Source organism: Rhamphochromis sp. 'chilingali', assembly GCF_963969265.1.
Source record: "Rhamphochromis sp. 'chilingali' genome assembly, chromosome: 5".
In the NCBI taxonomy this organism is placed as follows: domain Eukaryota; kingdom Metazoa; phylum Chordata; class Actinopteri; order Cichliformes; family Cichlidae; genus Rhamphochromis; species Rhamphochromis sp. 'chilingali'.
The window spans coordinates 41,514,555-41,526,644 of NC_137932.1; the positions used below are offsets into that span (position 1 = coordinate 41,514,555).

At 40.4% G+C, this 12,090-nt stretch overlaps 1 protein-coding gene across 2 annotated transcripts in view; it reads right to left on the reverse strand.

Annotated features, from left to right (window-relative positions):
* Positions 1-12,090, reverse strand: part of negr1 (neuronal growth regulator 1) — a 174,540-nt gene that overhangs the window by 75,736 nt on the left and 86,714 nt on the right. The window lies entirely within an intron of this gene.

Below are 12,090 nucleotides of genomic sequence, written 5' to 3' on the forward strand. Positions count from 1 at the left end.
AGCATTGCTGGTGCCAAACAGCGAGGGCATAGACGTGCAATAAAAAAAATTGTGGGCGTGACCTCCGCTGAACACAGACAAGCATCTTTGTGGGCTTTTGGAAAGGAAAAAATCTTCACGCGCTTCAGCCTAGAGAAGCAATCAAATGCTATCCATTTCACATGAGCAGATCACAATAATGAGAAACAGGTGTGAGTAATAATGTCTCCCACGCTCAACAGTACCCTTTAGTGATATACACAGGTGGCATGTAGGCTTCCAATTAAACTGACGGAGCTAAATATTCCAGTTTGCGAGTGTTCATAATTCTGTAGAAAATATGCAGCCTTGTGCTGATTCAATGTGAACATAATGACATCTCTGAAGTTATCAAATGCTAGCAAACCTGGTCAGGCAAACCAAATGGAAAAGGATGGTCATTGCTACTGTTACATGAGTTTTCCCATGCCTAACATAGCAAACACTATCAGCCTTTTGTTGTGCTTATATATCCCACATCCCTGTCTTTGCTATTCATCCAACAGTGTTTTTGGTGTACTTTGTTTTTTTATTGTTGGATTTTCTGAGCTGCACAAAGACATGTTCCTACTACTGGATGTGAGCGGTCGCTTGAACAAGAATAAACTATTTAAAAACAAGATCAGTGTTAACCAAGAAATCAAAAGCTAAATGTTTATGAAAGCTAAATTCCTGAATCAGTTTCAAAGAGAAACACATCCAGCGCTCACAGTAATAGTTATCCAGTGATCAGTTTAATTCAGTTCAATTCTAGGTCTACACTATCACGCAGCAGAAGTTGAGCAGTAGAGGTGTTCGTCATTTGAAGTAGAGCATCATTATTTGCAGCAAACCTTTTTGGTACCATCGATGTTAGGATTTCACTCATTTGGTGTGACCAGGAAGGACAAAATTAGAAATGAGAATAAAATATGAGAGCATGAGGGTGGGAATGGATGTTTGTATCTGTATGTGCCTGTTTGTCTGTGTCTATATGTCAGGTTGGGTATCAGACGCCACCTCTCTGGGGACATCTCAGGCCCTCCAAGGAGGCCTATCTCCCCCCACCACTTCCCCTGCCAGTGGCAGATGCCCTCAGACATCGGTGCGTTGGTGGTTCTTTGTGTCCGGGGATGGGCGTCCAGGTACACACCGGCTCCTGGTGGCTGCTTGTCAGGGCCTGGAGCCTGGGGCTCGCTCGGGCCACTTCGGGGGTGGGGTGCCCTCGGCCTCTCGGCCTGGGGCTCGGTCACTCTGGCACAGCTGGCTGCCGGCGGAGCTCACGGGCGCGTCACTGCAACTCCCCCTGGCTTCTGCTCCGCGGCTGCTGAGTGAGCCCTCATCTGGGACTCTCCTCAGCTCTTTCTGGGACAGTGGCGCGGCTGCCCCTCTGTTGGTCTTCCTTGGTCTCTTGTGTTCTGGGGGCCTCTGGATGTCTGGAGTCTTGATCTCCTCCACACCTGCTTCATGCCCTGGAGGACGGGGCTGTGGCCCCCCCACACCCTCTAGCAGATCATTACATGAAGGAACCTTTTAAAAACAAGCGCGTCCATGCTCACAGGTGTACACACACACACAAACTACACCCTTTTGGCTCCTACCTCAAAGCACACTGTGTTCTGTCGATCTTACGTGCTGCACAATAATGTTTAATATTTAGTATTTACTGTCATATTCCCATATATCATTGTGATGTTGTTTATTATATTGCTCTATTTTTTTCTGCTTGTTTTCTCTTTTTTCTTTCTCAACAGGTGATCCAGGTGATTGATTTATGTATGTTTTGTCTGCTTATTTTGTTGGTTTTTGTTTTTTGCCCTTTATCACCGTTCCTCTTCCCCGCTGTTTTTCTTTCCCTCTTTCTTTCTCCCCTTTCTTTTCCTCAGCCAAGTCTGTCCTGTATTTAGCAGGTTAAAATAAAATAAACAATAAAAGGTAGAAAAAAAAGAAGAAGAAAAGAAACGAGAATAAAAGAAGGACAACTTGGAAGATGGCAACTGGTGAAGCTGTCGTCTTATAGCTCTGCCCCGACTCGCCGATAAGAAAGACTCATGTATGGAAGTACTTTGAGGAATACTTTAAGGTGAATGACTGATTTGCAAAAGGTAATATGCAAGCATTGCTAGATCACAGGACGAAATACTTCCATTTCAGTGAAGCTTTTCTATTTATGGATTTTTATGGATTTCTTAAATGTTCTTTGACCAACCTACGTAGCAATGATCCAACCACATCACACCAAACTCAGTCTGAGTTGCCAGCAGGTACAGTATGAAGACTTGTATACTTCTACTACGATTTACAAAAGAACATTAACAATATTACAGAACGTTAAGAATGAGGCTCTCCCTGTTCCTGCTGCCAAATGAATTTTCACACCAAAGCCACATTATCTTGTGAATCTGTAATAAAAGTGATCATTTGCATGAAATGACTGGAATAGTTTGTAGTACGAGAAGCAAAAGAGCAGATAAACAAAATAAAATCACATGAAAATAAACAACACGTTGTCTAAGATTAAGACCACTGGAGCACAAAGTTGCAGCGGGCATTTACAGGAAGATTTGCTGCTTTCCCCCCAACATCATTCACATGTTAACTTCAGAATCAGCAGATGTGGACTTACAGTTGAACAAAATATTAATGCAGATCCTTCAGAAACAAATGGACAAATTTCAGATTTAAAAATCAGATTATGCTGCAGTGTATTAGTAAATGAACTCCAATATATTATTTCCATGCAGGATCCACTTGCACCAGGCTGCAAATTGTGTTTCTATTGATTTAACCAAGACGGGGCCTTTTCAAAGGTCAGAGAGGCCATTAGGCAGGTATCCCATCCTTGATATACATTTTGGAGATCATTTTATGTCCACTGCTCAACTAATAGACAACACAGAAATAAAACAATATATCCAAGCTCTAGCGTTGGTGTAAGTAATGTAAAACTGTCAAGGGACGCAACATAAGTTGCATGTGAGCGCATGGTGAGAGATATTCGAGAAACTGACAGAGGCCTCTCTCACCTGAGGGAGATGTCACTCCAAGCAAATTAAAGAAATCACAGCAAGGTTAATTCCGTATTCAGTGCCAATCCTGGCTAAGTGCCGATGCGGTAAGCAATTTCCCACATTGTGTAGGGGAGCTGAGGGTACACTTCCTTCAGGGCTGCAATACACAGATAGGGCAGGCATCGCTGAAGAATCCATTATAGCATAGAGCAGCATTTTCTACATCAATTTATCCTTTAAACTCGTGAAAATGGAGAACAACCCACGCCGCTACATTGTGCACTGGTGCCTTCTGGCCCCGACTCAAGGTGTGGGCCAGAAGTAGGGGTAGAATCACACCGTGTGCAGGGCTTGTCTGAAAAACAGGCTGTTAGTCTACCTTGATACGTAACCCCTACCCTGCTCCCTGGCTGCCAATCTGAGGCCGTTAAAATCCAGAGTGGAACTGGGCCAAAGGAGCCTTAAGTCATGTCTGATTGGATGTGCTGCCACCTCCGTGACCCGTAGAATTACCTCACCGCTACTTTCTGTGCTGACATATTTAGCCAAATGCGCTGAAGGCAGTGAAACACAATTTCAGGTGCTGGACTGGTTATTGGTTATTGGAGTGTGTGATTACACAATAGCTAGACAATGCTGAGAGTAACATACATCATTCAGAAAATGAGCGACGAGACAAACAGAGTGGTCTCGGGAGAAAAACAAAATAATTAGTTTTATAGAGAAAAATCTTTTATTTATTTAGTGAATTAGCAGATTTGTATTCTGCTTGTGGCCAGGACGAGGGTGTTCACACACAGATATACATGTGCGTGCTCATGTGCATTACTTGCACACTGTGTGTGTAAGTTTTCCTCCTATGCTAAGTTCTTTGTGATGAATAACTGAGTCTCGAGTCCCCCTTGTTGAACTGTTGTCTGCTTAGCAGAGCTTTCACGGCAGAAGAAAGAGCACAGTGGAAGAAAAGTGCTAAACTGCTAGTGTTTCCTACACAGATTATATTTGGAGAGGCCACCCAGGTATAAAAACGATTGCCCGGGAAGTAAAGTCTGCGTATGGGAAACGATGATTAGGCTCCAACAATTTGCAGAAGTTAATAAAATATACCACAGAACAGCACAATTAAGAGATTTATTTGTTTACTTAATACGGCCTGGTAAGCTGTGTGTGTTGTACCAGATGAATCCTTTTATCACAGAGGGTTTAGGTTAAAAATAATAAACACTTTTTACTTTACAATTAAACCGGAACAAGCTGTAGTGTCCTGTTGTGTGGAGTCCACACCACAGCTAAACTGCTTATTGTTTAATTAGCTGTCTCTGTCACTGCAGAGCGTGGGACCGAATCAATCTGTCGAGCTTGGCACACACGGACACTTAACAATGAAATGAGTGTGTTAATATAAGGATAGAAAAAAGGATCATATTTTACATATTTATTAAGAATGGAAGGCTTTTATGAGATGTGACTAAAATGCAAATTCAAAAGTAACAAATGCAGATGTCTGTTCAGAAATAGACACAAGGTAATCACAGTGACATAGTAATCCAATTTGAAAGAATCACTGATTACAAATGATCTCACCAATGACATCTGCGTTTGGAAAAAGAAAGGGTCAATTAGGGCGTGGAGTATACTACAGTGTACATACAGTACAAGGCTCATTTTCAAAAAGGCTCATTTTCAGAGTTTAAAGCAAAAAAAAAAAACCAACTCTGGGAGCCTTCTAGGGGCCAAGAATGTGAAAAATTCTTCTGAGCTTCAATTAGTCAGTTAACTGACTGAAAAAAGGATAAATATATAACTGATTAATCATCTAGATTCCTCTAAGATAGAAAGCCAACATTCTCTGGTTCCAACCTCAATTCAATTCAATTTTATTTATCGTCCTCCATAATATACTGGCTGTTTTTTTTCTTTGCATCTGTAAACTCGACATGTTTTTGCTAATCTATTAAGAAGAAAATAATACACTAATCAGTAAAGACAATGGTCGGTCTAAGTATATTAAAAGGCACTGCTTATATGTGGCTTTCAACTACATGTACCATTAAATAAAGTAGTAGTGTGTAACAGTAGCATAGCACCGTGGCAAACAATCTAGTAGTCATCGTGTTAGGGCCACTACAATAAACCACGAGCCCATTGAGCACCTCTTTAGTTAGCAACACTCAGTTCAACAGCTGAATGGGGAAGTGTTAGACACGGCTCCTGCTGCTGATACGTGAAATTTGAAATGCAGTGCCTAGCTCTTTATCTTTCACCTCCCATCGTGTTTAAAGCATGCCCAAATGTCAGCCCTTGAACTGCAGATCAGTTCAATGCAAACTATGACAAAAGAAACCCGGTTCTGAATGAGAGATCCCAGGTGAGCAGACCGACAAACACCTGCTAAGCCTTCCTTAAAGAGCTGCCAAATTTCAGCGTGACATGACAGGCACAACTCGAGGTTCACAGCAGTGATATAAAGTCAAGTTTGAACAATTCATCACACTATTACATGCTAGAAAAACACTACAGCTCATGCTATTACCAAAAAGTCCCGTTAGATCTACTTTTAACAGGCTGCAGTACTCACAACATAGTAAGCTGTGTCTGCAGAGCGGACCTGGGCAGAGGAAAGCCCATTGGCTGTCTCTGAGTGGCCTGTACGAGGTCAATGGAAAATTAGGAAATACAATACTACAAAATACAATTGAAAATGAACCCAGAACGGACATTGGTATTGGTATTTTCCCACCAGACCTTGCTGTCAAAATCAATAATAAGAATGTAACACATTGTTGATGTTGTTACTAAAACAGTAAACAGTGGCAAGGGGACAGGAGTCAGTTTGTTGCTCTTTTGAAGGAGCATGAGACCGAACATGGTGACATAGGCTACAACGTAGCTGACAGGTGGTTTGGCTAAAGGGCTAAAATGTGCTGGGGACCTGAGAGTAGAAACTCAAGAGTTTTGTGGGAAGAAAAATGAGGAATTTGTAAAACTTGAGTTTGCCGTTCCTCACATTTACACCCCAGACAATGAACCTGATTATTTTACACTTACTTAAGCTTAAAACAGACTACTCCTTGTTCTCTTAAACTCTTAAACTACAAGAAAAACAGCAAAGACCGCTCTGTATGGAGTTAAAAATCTAACATTTTGCAAAAACATGCACATTTTGTTCACAGTTGTTTTTGCCTATATTGATTAATAATGATAAAATATTGGTACTATTACTATTCCTTCAATTGTAACATCTACTCAGTTGCAGCACAGAGATACAATTAATATTGAGCAAAATTAAATTCTGCTATTGGCGTGCCTCCACAACAGTCCCAATTTCTCATCTGGCCCTATGGGAAAATCGGAGGACGGAGGATGCTGCTACCTGTTTCTTTACAGTGTGTCATGGAGAGATCATGCACTTACACTAAATGAAAAGGCAGAGCACATATAGCATTTGTACATGTACAGTAGTAGCAGGGGAAGAGAGAAAAACGCTCCCAACTGAGTCCTATCATGAGAAACAATCAAATATGCGTTCTAGTATTCTAGTCAGCCTTTTCAAAGGTCACACTTCTATCCCATGGATTCAAATCTCAATGGAAAAGGCTTATCAAAGCAATTTTCCCAGCCATCCAGCCATCCACACAACCAAACCAGATTGAAACAGACTACATTAAAGGCTTTTTTACCTCACTTTCTGTGACCTATGAAAGAATGGTGAGGAAACAGCACCAGATTCCATATATAGGTAATACCCTGACAAGCAGCCATGCTGCCCCAATCTATCATGAGATTAGCAATGAAGTGGGTAAGTGAAGAGCTAAATTAGCAAAGACAGAGTTGCTTTCGGAAATACTGCAATGACATTTCCTGCCAAAAATCTTTCACTTGGTTTAAACACACAAGTTGATTCAAAACAGTGTTTTAATGACACTTAAAGGGTGCAAAGCCGAAAGCTGATCAAACTGATACACACTAAAATAAGCATCTTGCCACTATGTTTCTGTTTTTACTGAACTGCAGCCCTGAATTAGTTGGGGAGAAATCCTTGCTCAAGGGCACATCAACAGTGCTTGATAAGAACAAGGGAAGCATGAAACATGTAGCTTTCACCAAAGGATAGAGGGCATGTGTTTTTAGTTATAAGCACCCTTATCATGCAGCAGTCCTCACAACCTCTTAAGGACTTCACTGTTAAGCACAACTTTCTCATGGCTAATTAAGCTATTACAGAAAAAGTCTTCAAAAACATTAAAGTCCACACATATTTGCTCTTCTCATAGCACGTCAACAATAATGATCAGTGTTTTTTCAAGTGCCTGCTTCAGCTCTCTCTAATGAAGAACATGCACTAACTTTCTATGAACCGATTTGAGCCAAATTATCATCTCAATAAACTGTTTATGGCCACACTTCACTGGACTCACAAAGTTTATTATTAGCTTGCACTTTGCTGGTTGGCAGGAAGGGGACAGAGGGGAAAAAATGCAAACACAAAACAGTCAGAGTGGGAATAGGAACCTGACAGTCAGTCAGAGCAATTTATCATTCTGTCAAACTTCACTGACTGCTGCAGCAGAACCATCTACAGTGCAAAAAAATCTCTGCCCACTACTCCAAAATGACTGAGTGTTGAGGAGAGGAAGGCCAGAAAACTATACCTGACATGTAGAAGTGTTTGTTATTAAACACACCTGCTTGGCTTTACGTCAATGCGGTAGCTAAAATAGCAAGAAATTTGTCCTGCGTCTGTAACAATCAAACATAACAGATAAACCATTAGTGTGATTTGTAAAACATGTGCTTTAAGAGTTAAAACACATTAAGTTTTTTCTTTTTCCCCCGCCAGCTCTATCTACTGATAAACGAGTTCAGGATGGTCACTAGCTAACCAGTACACTTCCAGTACACTAACCAGTACACTTCCAGGGTTGTTCCTGTCCCAGTATAGTCCTAAACATGGCAGGAAATATAATCATCGTGAAATGAGTCCATGTTGCATTGTTTGATGGAAATGTATTCCTATTCCTGTTATTTGTGACTTTTATTAAATAAATTAGTTTACACGCAAATTCAACAAAACACAGCGATGTGGAAAAGAAAAGAAAATGCAACATTATCAAAATTATACATGAGTTATAGGATAAAAATAAACAACTATTCAGTAAAAAAAGTTTTAAAATTGTCCCTGGTCTTTGTTTGTTTTTTATGAGGGAGAGCTTTTTACCATCTGGCTCGTTACAGTCAAATAACCTTATTTAACAGGATATACTAGAATATGTTTCTGTGCTTTATTGATCAAAAACGCACTTGTTATTTATACTTTACATTGCTGCAGCAGACAGTTTCACCGTCTGTCAGAACTCCCTTTTCTGCTCCTCAGACGCTTCGGTTTGAACAGTAGTTACGAACATAACCAACATGGATCGCTAAAGAACGCTAACAACATGGTACAACATAACAATAAACTTTAGCGACATGCGACTTTCTCACTGAGAAGTCATTGTTCATGTTAGTAAAGCCCAAATGGATAAATAAACTAATTAGCATTATAATGCAAACTCCTTTATAATGATCCTGCAGCGTCTGTGGAATCACACTGCAGCTCCAAATTGGTAATTAATTTCCTCTGCTTCCCAAAATAACTCTTGTTTACAAGCAGCCAACCTGCTGCAACTGTCTCAGCAATAATCCTTGCATTCAGTTTTTTAATGTGTCTATATTATTATGTAACAAAGCATGCATGTACATACTGCAAATAATAGTTGGTGTGATGATCACTGCAGTGAGAAGCATAGCAAATGTAAGGTATGGTGTGCTGCATCATTACAGTAACGTTAATGCTAATTTACCGACATCAAATGACCTGATTACAGATGTACGCCATCTATAATCCAGATCCCTTCCCAGACGCCTTGACCCCCACTCACATGAGTCACATGATATGGTGGGGTTCACCTGAAACCTTGGCTGATTGTGACCCACACCTGTTTTTACACCTTGGCTCATGTGATTAGGCAGAGGATCAATAGGGGGTTCATGACCCTCTTAGGGACACTCCCAATAGGGCTTAAAATCTGGGACTCTCCACCAGTTACGCTTAGAACTGAAGAAGCTTGTCAGATGAAACATCTTCAAGAAACTTAAAGAAGACCAAATGTGTTTCTTTCCGAGCTCCTTGGACTTCGACAAAGAAGCAAAGCAGAACCATGACGAGACATGATGCCACTGTCAAAAATGTGGGATTTAAGCCATTTACCATTGTTACCAACTCTGTGGCCATAAAAAACTCCCCGAGACAGCTCTCCTTGAACCTGGTTCTTTACAATGAAGTGCCTTGAGCTGACTGTTGTTGTGATTTGGCGTTACATTAATAAGACTGAATTAAACTGAACAGCTGTATTTGCCACAACGAACATCTGATCCATATGAGGCTCACGGCCCACTTCATTGAGACTACTGAACTTCATGTTCCTTTTGGTGCCACTGGAGAAGAAGCAATTATAGTCTAGATGTAGTTTTTAGATTTTATTTTGCACTGATGGCATTTTTATGTTTTTGTAGCTGATCATAGAATTTTAGTTTTCAAGTTTGTTTGTGTTCTTCTGTAAAACTTGAATCTTTTCAGTTTCAGTTTAGTAGATGTACTCGTGTTGTTTATTTAAAATGTAGTTGAACATTGTTGTCATGAATATATATGAACTTTAAGCTTGTCAGCCACAGTGACTGGACACATATTGTCATATGTATCCATAATGACTGACATTAAAAACGTTTTTATAAGACGTTTTTCCATATTGCCAAGCCCTAACTAAATCTTGCCAAGCATAATTCACAAAAGATTGATTTTTTTATTACTGTATTTTTTATGTGTGTGCTGCATATTTGTAGCTTTTATTTTCTACAAGCATGCTATCTATTCACAAAGTCTCTTAAATAAGCCTCTTGGATGGAAAGAAATCCCCCAACAGTCCCCAAAGTTGCCCACAAAATGTTCCCAAGTAAAAAGAGCGATTGTTATGATCATTTCAACACGTGCCAAGGCTTACTTTACATGTCTAGATCCCCATCTGTCTCATTTTATAAATGACTTAACAGAGCTGTAGTTTTGACTATATTTATACCCTGGAAGTAATTACCTTATACGTGCAGAATTCATGAATCAATTTGCAATTACAGTCCCAGCACTGTTAGTTTTTAAAGTCTGCTGCTATTTGACAGATCATTCACAAACGAGGTAAATATTCCCATATGCTCTGATAGCACATTCAAATTGGCCATGCACTGGTTAAAGCATGCTCTGCATATCCAAGGGATTTAATGGAATTCCATCGATAGGTAATTAGCCTATTACAACCTTTCAGTTGTACCACATCCTTTGGTCAAATCACCCTTACTAGAACTGACTCAAAGATCCCATGGCAAACGGCTTCTTTTCTGATGTGCTGGGAGACAGTCTGTGATTACATTTAGTCCTGGGCCCTTTCATTTGACCAGCATATCATTTCTTCCCTGGCATACTTCAAAGTGTGGACACTTCAAAGTAGAATGAGTGACTGCCACTCGGACTCTGAGGATGGCTCTTTTGATCATCCTCTGAAAACTCCTCTAATGCAATCAGGGCAAGCACGCCAGAGAGAAGGATTTGACAGCCATAAGATAAATGCAGTAATCCTCATAGCTATCAGATAAGCACAGCATGCTCTAATCCATTAATATGAAAATGAGGGAGGACTCAAAGTGGCTGGGTGGGGGCTTCAGAGCAACAGTTAAACACTTTGGAATAAGTCTTCAAAGGAAGGATTCAGAATTTAAACTATTTAATGATCTGTGTGTGTGTGTGGGGGGGGGGTGCCCAGGATAACAGCTTCCTACATCATAACACTAAATTATTTTGTTAATGCACTTACAAGGTGTAAGAGCAAATCTGATGTCTACCTGCAGTGATGTGAGTTAAAGTCTTCCAGCAACTCTTGAGTAACCATCAACCTGCTTTTATAGCAGTCCTCAGTTTTAACCTCTGCATCCTGTTTTATTACATTTGACCCTGAGTTTCTGTTTATGCTCCCCTGTTATTAAGATGTTTGTGTTTACGGCATCGTTCAGATACTCTATTATTCTAGTCTTGGTTATGGTTATATTGAGTCTTTCTGATTTTACTTTATGTTTCCTACTGATAGCTTTCAGTTTTGCAATCGGCTGGTTTGACTCTTACTTTTGGTAGTAATAGTTTGCTCAGTGTTTTTCCTGTCGTCTGTTCTCCCTGTCTCATTTTTCTCGTGGTGCCTGGTCCACTGTCATTGACTCTGACTCTTCTTGACTCTGAGTATTTGTCTTTATTTTATTTTGAAGGGTTTTTTTTAACCTGTGTCTCATTCCTATTGACATGAAATGCATTATATGTTTCCAGGATAGTGCTCTGATAAAGGTCAAAAAGACTGACGACTCCATCAGATCACCATCTGGAGTATGTAGGGGACCAGGGAGAGACCACCAACCAACCTTCACACAGCAGTAATGTATGTCAGGTGGTACAGTGTGTTAAACTGTCAGAATTCAGCATTTAGCGTTTGGTCAGATGCTGCGAAAGTTTTAAATGTCCACAAAATGCAGCGATTAGCGTCAGATTGCAATTGTCATGGCTATAATGTTAGCCAGTGCAAGCATGCCTAACAATATATATGGAACATTTTAGCCTTTTGACCTATAGCCTAAAATTCTTAGCCCTTGCAAACATTTTACAATTGCAATGCTAGCCTGGAAAAGAAATGACAATGTGCCACCTCCTCCTTCTTCAGCATGTAAGAATAGACAAGAACCCTTGTAGGCGTATGCTTTCTCTGTCAGAATTGCTGCCTCAGTGCATACACTCCGTACACTACCTATGGTACTAAAAAAAAAAAAATCCCTCTTTCAGACGTTTGGAGTTGGAAGAAACTGTAAGTATTGGTTGTAGTGGGGTGTGTCAACGTGAAGTCTGTAGCTGCTCATTTGCTGATTGCTTTAGTTGTAAAGGTAGATGCAGACTTGGCTTCTGTCTGTCCCCCAACTTTGTTTTTTGAAGGAACTCAGTTGTTCCATCTGACCACCT